Source organism: Nanorana parkeri, unplaced genomic scaffold (genome assembly GCF_000935625.1).
Source record: "Nanorana parkeri isolate BGI_ZX_2015 unplaced genomic scaffold, ASM93562v1 scaffold1306, whole genome shotgun sequence".
NCBI lineage: Eukaryota > Metazoa > Chordata > Amphibia > Anura > Dicroglossidae > Nanorana > Nanorana parkeri.
Genome location: NW_017307574.1, coordinates 1 through 10,629, shown reverse-complemented (window position 1 = coordinate 10,629; position 10,629 = coordinate 1). Strand labels below are relative to the sequence as shown.

At 42.1% G+C, this 10,629-nt stretch overlaps 1 long non-coding RNA gene across 1 annotated transcript; it reads left to right on the top strand.

The window, feature by feature from the left end:
- Positions 1–2,028: 2,028 nt before the first annotated feature.
- On the top strand, positions 2,029–9,857 carry LOC108797606. Its single transcript, XR_001941896.1, has 3 exons — positions 2,029–2,412; positions 3,004–3,205; positions 9,800–9,857. It is a non-coding gene; the product is annotated as an uncharacterized LOC108797606 (long non-coding RNA).
- The last annotated feature ends 772 nt before the right edge of the window (positions 9,858–10,629 follow it).

The window sequence follows — 10,629 nt, the reverse complement described above, 5'->3', positions numbered from 1 at the left end:
TCACTTCTTTCCCAAAAATGTAATAAATTGAGTTTAATACTCCTTGGGAATTAATATTGTGTATGATAAGGGATTTGAGGTTTAGATCATTTCAGTTTCCCCAGTTTGGGGAGCCCCACCTCACTATATCTGGCTACCCTCTATAAAAGCAATATAGCGGCAGTCTTCTGACACCTGCTGGTAGCCATCTTGGTGATGGATGCTGGCAGAGAGAGGAGGAGACAGTCACCCGGCGGGGATAAGGTGTGCCGCTGGGTCCCCTCTGTCCTGATACTGTCGGCCGCTCGGTCTATGACTGAGCGCCTGACTTTTCAGAGGGGGTGACACCAAAATGACAGTCATTTTGGTGTCACCTGGGTGTGGGCTGCACCCCCTTGTGATGCCACTGGGAGGAAGGACAGTATTGGCACCAATTCAGTGATTTGAGGAGCCCCAGCTCAGTGATACACAAATGCTATGTTTTTGTTAATAGTTCAGGTACTAGAATGCATTTTTAAGATTTCAACTCCTGAGTTTAGTGTCACTTTAAGATCTGTATTTAGCATTCTCAAGCTAAGCTGAACAGTATTAAAATCTTTGGGAAAGCTGCTCCTGAGCTTGCTGAAAACATGATGGCTGCACTGCTCTTTATAAGGCTGAAGCACATGTAAACTAGGCCTAAAAGTGGGGGGGTAATGGGGGGCAGAGGCATCATTGCTACTAGAAGCTGCTTCCGGTACTTAAAGTGGAACTACAAGTGCCTATCCCTTACTAGGCAGGTGTAATCATTGCTTCCATTTGGATTGCAGTTGTCATGGTCCTGTACATGTGATCAGCTATGACACCAGCCATTTGAAGGCTTTAAAATTTCAGTTGAGAGGTGAAATAAGCCCACGGGTAATCTTGACAGTTGGCTGCCTTAAAGTAACAGTGGTGGGAGACATTAAATTGGTAAGTAAAAGCCTCCTTTTTTAGGAGACCCTGTAGAATAATGTAAGGTCTGCTTATATGGTCTGGGCCCCCTCCTACTTACAAATCAGCTACTGTTACTAGGTGTAAGTTGTGCTTGTAATGATAGTTGGTTTACTTCCCTTAACAAGTTGTGACTTGTGTTTTTCCTTTCAGGCCTGCTTCTCTAGTCTACCAGACTGAGCAATTTAATTGTAATTTGCACACATTGCGTGTAGCCATGTTGAATGGATGTTTTGTGAGCATGCAAAGAACCTAAGATTACATGGGGAGTAGGAATGTTTTAATATGAATGTGAGGTCTGGGCTTACATTTTAAACCTTATGAAATTAGAATTGTGCTGTGACTATGGGCTTCAAGTCTGCACTTGCCCAATGATTCTGAGTGGTGAACACGGCTAATTCTTAATTTATACACTTAGAACAAGAAAAGCTTTATTTTGCAAGTGACCATAATCTAAAATAAAAACATCTGCACCCATGTTTTGGCTGCATGCATAGCAGAGACGCTGCCAGAGCTACTCCTGCCCTAGCTGAAGGAGGCAGAAGGCTGGTACTATTGAGGGTCAAACCTGCAGCATCACTTGGATGCTCAGCACACCCACCATACAGCATCTTGCTGACAGAAGACTACAACTCCCAGCTTGCACTCTGTGCAACACTGAACAGACATGGGTGATGGGGGTGTGTTTGTGGCCTATGAGACGACCTGCCGAGCTTAGGTTCCTGCATACCCAACGTTAATAATGTTTAGAGAGCAGCGACACTGTGCTGAAGTATTCGGACATCGCGCTTCAATCACCGACCATCGCTGCTGAGACCGCAGCCTGTCACAGGAGCAGCCACTCGCCCCGTCTATAGCGTAAGATGGTTTGTTCCGCACTGAGGGACCAGGTCACCCCATTGTCCGTGGGGGGATTTGTATGAGTACGGTTTGCATTTTACACCCTGATGCCCGCGAGGCGGCTCATTTGAGGGCATGTTATACTCCAAATTATTATGCTTCTTAACGTCGGGGCTGAATAAAGGGGTATCCGCGCTTTCTGCATCTTACTTCGGGGAGCCGATTTTAGTTTGCTCCCCCCGCAAAAGTGGAACATTCCAGACGATATTTAAGGGCTCTGCAGGGCCGCTGGTGGCTCAGAGCTGCTCTGGGTCGTAGGGAGGGTCGTAGTCGGGGCAGGTAACGATAGAGCAGGTGGGGGCGGCGGAGACAAGGTAGAGGGGAGGCGGGCTGATGGGGGAGGCCTGGATGGTCGCGGCGGTGTAGGATGCGGCCCGGGAAAGGCGCCGGCCCGGCCATCTCCTGAGGAGGGAGATAAACAAGCCCTTAACTCTTCATGCTCCGGAGCAAGAGCTGCAGTCACTGGGGGGCCTGTCATTGCTGCCCTCAGCACAGCATCGTTCTCCTACGCGGGCTGAAGATGACACTGAACATACGGGCCGGCACTGCATTGGTTTGGAGGTCCCCTAGGGTGCATGATATCTGTGTTTGTGTTGGTAACATTAGCAGGCCTTGTTCTGATGACACGATCGTGTTTTCATTCAGCCCATTCTAGAAGTGCTGTGGTGTAGGGCCCACTGCATGCTAATCTAAAGCACACACATAAGGTCAACTTGTGTGCTGACTTCAGAATGTCTTACACATGTTGTGATGGCTTGGCCTAGTGCATTCTGGAATTCATAGGGATAAGCAGTAGGAAGAAGAGATTGCAGATCTTAACATTCCAGTTTGGGTGATGCCACCAATCAATCTGTATACATTCAATGCAAAACAAAGCTTGCTGGGCTCAAGTTTAATAAAGGCCTTCATTTCATAAACTGAGAGAAGAAGTCCATTATTTAGTGTCATGTCTTAGCGACGTTCTGGCCACTTTAGAAATGCAGATTGCTTGGAGAAATCCTGTTTATAAATCCAAGCCACGTAGGCCCAATCAGAGTTTGTTTTCAAATGTTGATCCTTTCTCATATGTAATCCATGTTTAGGAGTATTCGTTGACATTTTTAGCTGTTCCATATTGTTTTGCATGAATGACTTTGTGTTTGTTTAATGCAGGGTGAAATGATGGGGCCAAACTGAAATTTTCACTTGTCGAGCCCAGTCAAGACTGGCACAAAGTTTGGCAACATGTCATATACTTCTTAATGAGAAGACAAATGAGTCGCCCTTCCTAGACATCATGATCTCCATGATTACAGAACAATTACAAAAACAAAGTCTGGAGGACCTAAAATGCAAATCTTTCAGTATAAGCCTGGTAAGGTTTTATGTGACATATTATGTGTAGAAGATTTTATATTGAGGCTTTTCTGGTTGCCTACCTACAGCAGGTCATAGTTGTGTCACCTCAAGCTGGCCATAAATGTATAAGTGAATGATTGATCATAGATTAGATCATTTTAGGCATGTCCTATGCTATGACATCTTATGATGGCCACAAATATAACGATCCGTGAATAATCGATCAGAGATTGGATTGTTTTGGGCATGCCCTTTGCTATGCCATCTTATGCTGGTCACAGATGTAACAATAAATGAATGACTGATCAAAGATAAGATTGATTTAGGCATGCCCTCTGCTATGCCGCTTTTATACTAGCCACAAATGTTGCAATGAATGACCGATCACAGATCGGATTGATTTGTGTATCCCTTTTTGATATGCCGTCTTTTGCTGGCTACAAAGGTAACGATAAATTAATGATCACAGATTTGATTGTTTTGGGCATACCCTTTGCTATGCCATTGTATGCTGGCCACAAAGGTAACTATCAGTGAATGATCAATCACAGATCAGATTGATTTGGGCATGCCCTCTGCTATGCAGTTTTATCCTAGCCATAAATGTTGCAATAAATTAATGAGCGATCACAGATGAGATTGTTTTGGGTATCCCCTTTGTTATACCATCTTATGCTGGCCACAAAGGTAACGATAAATTAATGACCGACCACAAATCTGATTGATTTGGGTATCCCCTTTTGATATGCCGTCTTTTGCTGGCCACAAAGGTAACGATAAATAAATGAGCGATCACAGATCGGATTGTTTTGGCTATCCCCTTTTTGATATGCCATTTTATACTGGCCACAAAGGTACCGAGAAATGAATGATCACAGATAGGATTCTTTTGGGTATCCCCTTTGATATGCCATCTTATGCTGGCCACAAAGGTAAATGATCCATCACATGCTATGTGCCATCTTATATTAGCCATAAATGTTGCAATAAATGAATAAGTGATCACAGATCGGATTGATTTGGGTATCCCCTTTGATATGCCGTCTTGTGCTGGCCACAAAGGTACAGAGAAATGAATGATCACAGATCGTATTGTTTTGGTCATTCCCTTTGCTATGCCGTCTCATACTAGCCACAAATGTTGCAATGTATGAATGAGCGATCACAGATCGTATTGTTTTGGGTATCCCCTTTGCTATGCTGTCTTATGCTGGCCATGGATGTAACAATAAATGAATGACTGGTCACAGATTGGATTGTTTTGGGCACACTCTTTGCTATGCACATCTTATGCTGGCCATAAATGTAACCATAAATTATTGATTGATCATACCCTAGATCATTTCATTTCAAACAATCATTTGCTCAAAAACTGCAGCTGGCTGAACTTGATAAAATGCATCTTCAGGATGGATCATCCATCCTTTCTGAATCAGATCGTATAGTGCAGTCCATTTCTGAAAGGCGCAATCGTTTTAGCATAACCATTACGTTGAACAATCAAATCTTTACATGTGGGGTCATTATTAGGGCACTATAAGACGGGGATAAATAACTGTTCACATATTCAAGGTCTTTGCTGTATTTGCAAAATTATAGACTTTAAAATGTAATATAAAGAAACAAGTTGCAGACGGCAGATCGCTACTCTTGAAAGTTTGGATTATAGTGCCCCTGTTATTTAAGAACCGTCTTCTTGAAATGTACTGTTGCCACGTGATTGTTATGCAAAACACAAAACTTGCCTGGGTTTTCCTAGTTTCTGTTTGAATACTTTCCACAAATGCTTGTGGGATTGTGCAGGCCTTCTTTTTGCTGCCCAACAGAATGTAAAGTGTATGGGTTTCTTTCTATTCAATGTTTCATTCAATGACTATACAATTAAAATACAGCTGCTGCTATTATTATTATACAGGATTTATATAACACCAACTTTATGCAAAGTGCTTTCCGAGATAAAAGGACATCACAGTGATAATACAATTCAGTACAACAGGGTGAGGAGGGCCCTGCTCGGGAGAGCTTGTAATCTAAAAGAAGGGGCAAATGATCCAAAAGGCATTATTTGAGAGGGATGAGCTGATGAAGGAAGTGGTAGTACAGATTTTAGGCGGGATAGGCTTCTCTGAAGAGATGACTTTGAGATGAGAAAGGTAGACAAGATAGGCTGTGTTCTAGAGGATGGGAAATACTCTGTAGAAGTCACGGAGGTGTGCATGGGAGAGCAGGAAGTCCTGGGAGGATCGAAGAGGGTGGTTTGGGTGATGTTTGTTTAAGTGGCGCTAAACTCAGGAGTTAAACTTTAAAAATGCATTCAAGTACACTATTAACATAAATGTATCTTATTTGTGTATCACTCAGCAGTAGGTCCTCAAATCATCTCTGAACTGGTGCTGACACCTTCTGTAGGGTGGCTATGTTTGTTCTCCATGGTCCCTGTGTGTTGTAAAGTAGCCACCGCTCCAAGCTCACTCCTGTGATGGACTACAATCTCATATTTAATTAGCTAATTTTGTAGTGAGCTTGTAGTCCATCACAGGAGTGATCTTGGAGCGGTGACTATATTACAACACACACGGGGACCATGGTGAACAAAAGTAGCCACCCTCCAGAAGGAAGGACAGTGTCAGTTCCAATTCAGAGATGATTTGAGGATCTACAGCTGAGTGATACACAAATAAGATACATTTTTATTAATAGTTAAGGTACTTGAATGTATTTTTAAGATTTAACTCCTGAGTTTAGTGTCACTTTAATGTCATTTCAAATTGAGGTATTTAACACACATTGTAGAGTCAAAAAATAACTAACACTTGAGAAATATACATGTGGATTTGAGAATCTCCCATGCCATGCCCACCATACAGTAACATAATCTCTGCGCCGCTCCTAATATTAATTTTCTAACTTGGAATTGCAGGAGAAGTCTGGTTAATGTGGCCAACAAGAACACTTCTCCTTTCGAATCTAAAGAATAGAGGATTACAAACTCTTAAATTGTGATGTACAACCTCCTTTATTGCAGGAAGCTGTTATGAGAACACATAAGCAAAATTAGACGCAGCCTATCCCATGAAGAATTTAGGAAATGCTTACATGTAATAGTAATAGTTGTAATCTTCTTCTCTTTTTTTTTTTTTTTTAACCGAGAAACCGTGTACAAACTTCACCTTGCTGTGGCTTTCTCTAATTTTGTATGTGACGAAATAGTTCAACATTCACTTCTGTTAGTGAGTCATAGAGTGACTTCTGTCTCAAACTCTATTATGACTATATGGCAATAGAAACTTTGTATGGATGGAATTAGAAATATGTTTGCTTTGTGTTTCTTCCTCGCGTTATGGGTTTAAATATCCAATAAACTACCGTATGTAAATTTGTAGCTGCCAAAATATTACATTTAGAGTTGACTATTGGCATTCATCGTTCTTCCAAGTGTTTAATTTATAGGAAATAAATATGTGGATGTGTTTGTTAGTGTGACCTAAACCTTCAAGCAGACCTGTGAATAAATTGTCATAAACACCCTCAGGTAGCTAACGGAATGAGCTGTAGCATCAGGGCAGTCCACAGTCCAAGCTGGTTTTTCTCTTTCTAGTAGTAGGGATTAGGCACATCTCCCTGTTCAGTGCCATAGTCCAGTGCCTGTTGTCAGGCTTGGGGAGTGCTATGTGAGAGGCATGAAGTGTGCACATTTGTAGGCTAATGGCAAACCTATATATGCTATTTGCATATTTAAATTGCGAAGATCAGAGAGGTGCAGAACTGCACTCATTCCGCAGTAACAGATCTGTTCTGAAATATGTAATCACAGACTTTCTACTAATGTTAGTTTCTAATTTCTACATTTATCAAAAGATTCACATGTAAGGACCTGTAATAATCCCAGAAGTCAGGTGTCCAATGTGGCTAACATGACTGTGGCAAGGGTGGTAAACATAAACTATGGCATTTAAAAACTTGTAAAGAGGAAGCGATACATTTTATTGTTCAGTCAAAAACATTTTAGCTTGGAAGAATACCAGGGCAACATGTCCGTTCAGCTAGCATGCAAAGGCATCCTTTTAACTTTATTTTCTATTTTTGATGATTGCTAATATGGTGCTGTGAAAGGTGGTTAGCCAGAGCAGAGCATACGTTAGAAGGAAAATTAAAAATCAATCCTACATGTTGGAAAGTTTTGCCAAGCATTGTTAGTGATATGTCTGGATGGAAAATGCATTGGCCTTGTTCACAGCCTATGAGTTGCTGCTTTTAAATGTATTAACAGGTTAATACGCACACTTTATTCTGTGCATTATGATGCATAATCATCTGCATCGGCGTTACACATTGCTGCTAAGAACCTAATATGTGAAGAAGTGTATAGAGTAAATGTTGGCTTTGGCCTAGTTCACACGGGGCGTCAGCTTGTATTAGACCAGTGTGAACTTGGGGAGAGCAGCGGGGATCCAGAGAAGCGGCGGGAGGAGAGGACATGGCTATCTACCAGTGATCGCTACGCAATCGACTGGTAGATCGCGATCGACCTTATGGGCACCCCTGATCAAGGACAACATAGCTGAACTGGAAAGTGAGTTGAATTGGAGAATGTTTCCAAATCTGCTATGTTATCCTAGATTGGTCACTAATGCTGCCTTCTCCAAACTCCTCACCCTTTTGTGCATAACCCTGCAAGTTTTCAGCAAGCTTTTTAAAAGCATTTGTGAATCTTCAACAGCTTTCTTGAAGTCTTTGAAGCACCCTTCACCTCCAGTTTGGGAATGTTAAACACAGATCTAATAAAAGTGCTGACTGTTACATTAGAGTAACACTAAACTCAGGAGTTAAACCTTACAAATGTATTCAAGTACTTTAACTATTACCAATACTGGACCTTATTTGTGTATCACTCAGCTGCAGATCCTCAAATCATCTCTGAATTGGTGCTGACACTGTCCTCCCTTCTGGAGGGTGGCTACTTTTGTGCCTCATGGTCCCTGTGTGTGTTAAAAAGTAGCCTCTGCTCCAAGCTCACTCCTGTGATGGATTACAATCTCATATTTAGTTTACTAATTTGTATTGAGATTGTAGTCCATCATGGGAGCGAGCTTGGAGGGCTTTTAAACTTAAAATGTGCTTTCAGGTGCAGTCCTGTGTGTTTTTTGCATGCTTTTTTGATGTATTCCGTTGCGATCAGGTGCAGCTAAAATAGGACAAGCAGTATTTTGTTTGACTGCACCTGTACGGACATCACTGGTGTGAACAGGGCACTAGAAATCCCATTGATGCAGCTGCCAAACAGAACAGACTGCATCACAACTGCATCTGGTGTGAACCAACCCAGAGTGGTATTGTATCTCAACACAAATGAGTAAACTAAATGTGAGATTGGGGCCGTGGCTACTTTACAACACACACAGGGACCATGGGGAACAAACGTAGCCACCCTCCAGAAGGAAGGGCAGTGTCAGCACCAATTCAGAGATGATTTGAGGATCTACAGCCGAGTGATACACAAATAAGATACATTTTTGTTAGTTAAGGTACTTTAAATGTATTAAGATTTAACACCTGAGTTTAGTGTCACTTTAACCTAGATGCTAGTAGGCTTTCAACAATTATCAGGTTATGCTGAAGCTTACTGAAGCCTGCTAGGCACTTGTTTAAGGGGACAGCACTCCCAATAGTATATGTGTTTACCATTCCCAGCCTGGACCTGAAGGGTTCTTTAAGAGCTTCAAGAAAGCTGCTGAGGCTCTGCAAATGCTCTGTAAAAGCTTGCTGTTCACACTGTTCTTATACATGCTGAAGTCTGTGTGAACTACATCTGATTTGCACGGCCTTGTGGGACATGCGAATCATTAAAGCACTCCTGCTGCAGACTTTGACATTGCTGTGGCATGTGTGTCAGCAGATTCCCCTTGGCTTTTCATGTTTGAGACTTTCTGAAGCTGCATCAGGTCTCACATCAGAAGGTGCTTGGTGTAAAACCTTTCAAATGCAGTTTGCTGGACAAGCAGAACTGACTGCACGTGACTGCAGTGTTTTAGCCTGTTGCTACTCTGTTATACTTTGTCATTAAAGAAATTTAATTATTGACAGGATTTTCTAAAATACAACATGGAAATGAATCAAGTGTTCCTACTAAACTCAGACTAAACAGGGAGTGGAGAACAGTCGGAGGGGAAAAAAGGTCCACGTGCTGCACTTTTGTATTGACTGTACTCTGCAGCCCTTTCTTAAGGCGAGTGGGACAAGGGATCAGTCTCTGAATGTACTGAGGAAGACATAGTGGCTGTCATAGCTGACTTTCCCCTCCTGGAAATGCTATGTATCTGGCTGTCATGCTGATCCAGCAAAGACCGCATTTATAGCACTGACCTGGATCATGTATGCAGATTAGGGGTGCTGACTTCATTTGTACTTTCTAATCTGCATGCTTTTATGAGGTCAGTGACTGAGAAAGCAGTCACTGGATCAGCATGTCGGCCCTAAATTTTTCCAAGTTTCCTTTAGCAAAGGAGTCTCTTTTTTTTTTTTTAATCACATTTAATATTTATTTAATGTGCTCTGTATAGAACTAAAAGCCTTTCCCTGTGCCTCTCACACTTATCTGTGTCTCTCCCAGCCACTGCCTGATCATCCAGACCCTGAGGCGTGCAGCAGTCCTTACCATTTTGTGACAGGTAAATGAGAATCTTTTCAACTCTTGAGTTATAGAAGCCTCATGTCTTTTTTTGTGCTCTAAATGTGTACTGCTGCAGGCACATGTATGTATAATTTGTGACATTTTCTAAATGGAAATATCAGTTCTATAAATGGTGTAATGGAACTCCACCTATGAGCATGTGTCAATGGTTTGTCTTGGCGTTTACTTTCTAAATTGGTAGAAATGTATGCAATTGTACTAGTTTGCAGTCTGCCATGTCAGTTTTTAAAGTGTACCTGTTTCCAGACTAGGGTACTCAATTAAAATTCAAGGAGGTCCGGTGAGTAAAACTTTTATCGAGCAGAGGTCAGAATGGCAGTCTAGACAGAATGGTCACTCAGTCCATGTCTGTCCCACAGTCTGCCATTTAGGCTACATTTACACCAGAATCTGCACTACAACGCACAGCTGCTGGTGTGTTCCCAGGCACATCGTCCTGTTTATTTTTTGTTAGAACTTTATTCAAATGTTACAGGTGACATTTCATTAAGTTCGGTGGGCACAGCACAGTGCAATGCAGTTGCGGCCCGCATGCAGTACTTTTGTTCAGCATACACAACTATAATGTGGTGGTGTGAACTGTGAACTGAGCCCATTGGTAACAAGGCAAATTGCCTTGTCCAGTATTGGGGCTGCTCTGGAAAAAGCAGCCCTAATGCATCTGATATGAATGTAAGGGGAAACTCTGATAGGTGCAGCTAATAATTAGTTGTCCCCATCAGAGTTTTCCCCCTTGCATTGGTTGTCCC